This window comes from Crotalus tigris, unplaced genomic scaffold (genome assembly GCF_016545835.1).
Source record: "Crotalus tigris isolate CLP2741 ecotype Arizona unplaced genomic scaffold, ASM1654583v1 scf7180000017977.1317863, whole genome shotgun sequence".
Taxonomy (NCBI): Eukaryota; Metazoa; Chordata; class Lepidosauria; order Squamata; family Viperidae; genus Crotalus; species Crotalus tigris.
Window position 1 is genome coordinate 766,717 of NW_024096755.1, and position 5,021 is coordinate 771,737.

Genomic DNA, 5,021 nt, shown 5'->3' on the forward strand with positions numbered 1-5,021 from the left:
TTTTGATTCAAAATGTCCTTTGCTGTAGTTTATAATTATGAAAACAGTACCATCTTTTTCCAGAGTCATAAGGCTGCTTTATCAACCCCTGCACTCCTGGTTTCCATGTGCAGGTATTGGTGCTTCAGTTCATTATGAGAAATGTGGAGCAACATGGCTGTGCACACACATAAGGGGAGACAGAGGCAGCCCATAACAGAGACATGAAAGGCTAAAGATAAAGTTAATAGCAATAGGATCTAGACTTATATACCATTTCACAGTGCTTTAGAGCCTTCTTTAAGTGAGTCAGCCTATTGCCCCCAACAATCTGGATCCTCATTTTACTGACCTCAGGAGGATGGGAAGCTGAGTCAACCTTGAGCTGGTGAGAATTGAACTGCCAAACTGCTGGCAATTGGCAGTTAGCAGAATTAGCCTGCAGTACTGCATTGTAACCACTGTGCCACCACGACTGTTAATAATTGGAATATTTGGAAAAAACCTAGTCCAAAACTCTTCACCCAGGGGACTTACTTGCAGTGACATTTCACCCCTGGGGCTGCAGTTGACCTTCCCCACTCCTGGACACACACACACATGTTAATAATTGCAATGCCTTGGAATGATGGCGATGGCTGCGCCGATGGTGGTTTTCTTCAGCTCTCCGCCCTAGGATATGTCAAAGCCAGCTGAGACAGCGTGCAATAGCTGTCTCACAGCTGGGAACCTCTCTCCCTGGGCGAAGGGGGGAGGTGAGCTCTCCTCAGATAGTGGTAGAGCTTCCCGAGAGCCCAAAGTTTTTTTTTTGGTGGTCAGGGTGAGAGCTCCCATGGAGTCTGGGGTGTTCTCCACATTCCAGGATGCCTTTGCCCTGATTTTTCTCCAGGGCAAAGCTGGACGCTGCTTCCACATTTGCACTTAAAATGAATTTGTGAGTAAAATTTAAAGCAGACAGAGTTGACCAGAAGAGATTAAAATGGAGATTATTTCGAGACTTTAACTCTGGAAAAGAATTTATCTTCTCCTTTTTTTAATTAAGAGTGGTGAAAAATGGCGCTGAGATGTTGATTCTTTGAGTGAAAGGACCAGAACTTCTATTTGGAACAATGTAACAGATTTTGTATTTATATAAAATGTAAGAATCTTCTTTTTTTTCTCTTTTAAGGGGGCTTTTGTCTTTTTTCCTCCCCCTTTTTTTCTTTTTTTTTGGTATTTGTTGATTTTATAAGATTTTAGCAGACTTTTTAACAAGTGATCTTAAAAATAAAATGGCTTCAAAGCGTCTCAGAGCTTCTGTTGTTTCTAAAGCCTTGATCTTTCTGGTAATGCAGACAGCTCAGCAAGCTAAGTTTAAGTTACCACCACCTTCTCCATCGTCATCAGCATGTATACTTAAAGATTTACAGGACGCCTTGGGAAATATGGCACAACAGATTAAAGAAGAGATGGAGGAATTTTTTGAAAATAAAATTAGGGAACTGAGAGAGGACATAGTGTTTGCGTTTCAAAAGTTTGTTGGTCATATAGATCGTCTGGATGATTGTATTGATGATGATGTGGAAAATTTTGAAAAACTGGAAGATTGAATTGACAAAGTAGAAAATAAGGTGCACCTAATACAGGATGAAATTACTAAGTTACAATATAGAGATATGGAATTTGCTTTAAGAATAAGGGGAATGAAGGAAAACATGCAAGAGAATTTGAGACAAGTGGTGGTAAAAGATATAGCTTTCATTTTGGGGGCTGAGCCTGAAGAAATACTGAGAGAGATGGAAAAAGTTTTTAGGGCTAATTCAAGGTTTGCGAGGCTGAGGAATTTGCCACGGGACGTGGTTATTTATTTTTCTAGGAGATCACCTCATAACGAATTTTTACAGGCTTTTTATAAGCAGAGATTTCAAATTGCAGCTCAAGATGTTATAATTTTAAAAGAAATACCTTCAAAAATTCTTTGAAAAAGAAAGGATTTTGCTTTTTTGGCTGATGAGCTCAAAAAATGACAGGTTCAGTTCAGATGGGAGATACCAGCTGGAATAGTGGTGAATTATGCGGGGATGTATTATAGACTTAATACAATTTCAAGGGCGAAAGTGTAAGAACGTCCTGACTGTGGTCAATGGAACCAAGACATCAGGCACGTTGCAGTATCCAACAAGGTTTTTATTTCGCTGTGTTGAAAACAAAGTCAGCCCTGGGAGGATTCCCGCCCCAGCGCCCTAAATACATCCCATTACCACACCCACGGCACACACCCAAATTACCCTGATTACCACCTATAACTCCACCCACACCACACCCCGTCTCTCCCTATTTCCTTCGTATCCAAACTCTGTCAGACCCAGCGTCCCAGTATAACAATGTCCATTGCGCCTGCCCAATACGGCCCGTCCCGAGCCACGCCCCGCTCTCTACGTCAGTTGGTCACGTGGTCCGTTGGCCCGTCATTGTAGGAGCGTCAGCAACACTCTGATAACAGCGCCGGCGGTTCAGCTTGCAGCGCCAACGGGACCGACTGAAGGTGCATGCATTCGTCATCTCACGTAGTGCAGGACTACAAACAGGTAGGTTTCACGCTGGGTCTGACATTCGGCCTCCCCTCACCACAGTGCCCCCTGAAACGGAATATAACAGATCAATATATCATCTAGGTCATGCATATGATATGTTACTAGCTAGGATTTCCCCTTGTCCTTGGCCTGTGTGGCCATGTCTTGTGATACCGACGGATTAGGTCAGGAGCGAAGACATTCTCCCTCTGCACCCAAGAAGCGTCGGACAAGGGATATCCCTTCCATAATACCAGGTAATACACTTTACCCCCCCGCAATCGTGAGTCCAGTATGTCCTGTATCTCATACCGTCCCAGAGCTACGGGTCCTGGAGGGTCTTTACGGCCGTCCCTTCCTATCGGCTTTAATAAACTCACATGGAAGACCGGATGAATCTTACCAAGAAAGTCCGGCAATTGAAGTTTCACCATAACAGGATTGATGACGCGTACTATGCGGAAAGGCCCAACGTATTTTGGCGCTAGCTTCTTGCATGGCACCTGTAACTTAAGATATTTGGTCGAGAGATATATCTGATCCCCCACTCGTAACTGGATTGGTACTCTACGACCCTTGTCAGCCTGATCTTTTGCTGCCTGTTCTGCTTGACCTAACGCCTGCTTTACCGTACCCCACACCTGACTAGCACGGGATAGTCAGTCCTCTGGCTGATGGGCCAGGGAGTTCTGTGATTCGCAACCGGGTAAGGGAGCCAGGTCGTACCCATAAACCACTTGGAAGGGGGTGAGCCCGGTGCTTTTATGTACTGCGTTGTTATAAGCTAGCTCGGCAAAGGGTATGAAATCTATCCAATCCGACTGTTGGAAAGACACATAACACCGTAGATATCGTGAAATGGTGGCATTGGCTCGTTCTGCCGCCCCATTGGTACACGGATGGTATGCGGAGCTCAACCCTTGTGTGGTTCCAATGCTGGCAAGGAATCGGCGCCAAAACTGAGCCGTGAATTGAACACCACGATCTGAGATGATTCGCCGGGGGGCTCCATGAAGTCGGTAAATGTGTTGCACGAATAGTTTCGCTAACTTTTTTGCGGACGGCAGTCCTTTGCAGGGTATAAAGTGAGCCTGCTTCGAGAATAGATCAATCACCGTCCATATGACCGTGTAACCCCTTATATTCGGTAAATCCATGATGAAATCCATTCCAATGTCCTGCCATGGCCGAGCTGGGTCAGACACCGGTTGTAGTAATCCCATCGGCTTTTTTGGTATCACCTTCGCCTGGGCGCAGACTTGACATCCTTTTACATATCCTTCAATGTCTTTCCTCAAGCCCGACCACCAGAACTGGCGCCTTGCCAAGTGTAACGTCTTCACAAATCCGAAATGGCCTGCTACCTTGGAATCATGGCATTGATGGTATACCCGATTCCGCACTTCCTGGGGAACGTATAACTTATCCCCATACCAGGCCAAACCATCACGCCGGGTCAACATTCCGGGATTCGCTATTAGCCAAGGATCAGTCAACAACGCGGATTTCACTTCCTCTTCGAATGCTATCAGTTTGGCACACACATCCACCCATGCGGAGTCCCTATTACATGGCGGTATAATGGCCTGGACCACTTGTTCCCTCTTACTGTCGTACTGCAGCAGTCTGGAAAGGGTGTCCGCTAGAAAATTCTTTCCTCCCGGGACAACTTTCAGACAGAACCTGAAACGTTGAAAATATTGCGCCCATCGGACATGTTTAGGCGCCAATTTCCTTGGTGTTTGGAGCACCACTAGGTTCTGGTGGTCTGTCCAGACCTCGAAGGGGTACTGTGCACCCTCCAACAAATGGCGCCAGGTGGACAATGCCCATTTTACAGCAAACACCTCCTTTTCCCACACCGCCCACCGTCGTTCTGTGTCGGTGAATTTTTTGGAGGTATATGCGCATGGTTGTAGGGCGCCTTGCTCGTTACGTTGCAATAGAATTGCTCCGACGGCCACATCACTGGCGTCGGCTTGGACAATGAATGGCCGACCCGGATCAGGATGTATCAGCACCGGCTCCTGTGCAAATAATCTTTTTAGAGACTCGAATGCCTGTTGACAAGTCACAGTCCAATCCAACGGTTGTTTCGGGTGGGATTTTCCGGCGGTGTGCTTGGTGCGCAATAACTGCGTCAATGGTAGGGCCACATCAGTGAAAGAAGGTATAAATTGTCGGTAGAAATTAGCAAACCACAAGAACCGTTGTAGCTGGCGACGATTCCTCAGGGCTTGCCATTCCAATACGCTGCGCACTTTACTAGGGTCCATCTCTATCCCCGCTGCCGAAACCCTGAACCCTAAATAGTCAATGCGGTCTTTATGGAACTCACACTTCGATAGCTTACAGTATAGCTTAGCCTCCAACAATTTCCTCAACACCGTCCATACTAGTCGTATGTGGTCTTCCAGTGTTTGCGAGTATATGAGTATGTCATCCAGATACACAAGCACGCCCCTATATAGATGGTCATGCAGCACTTCA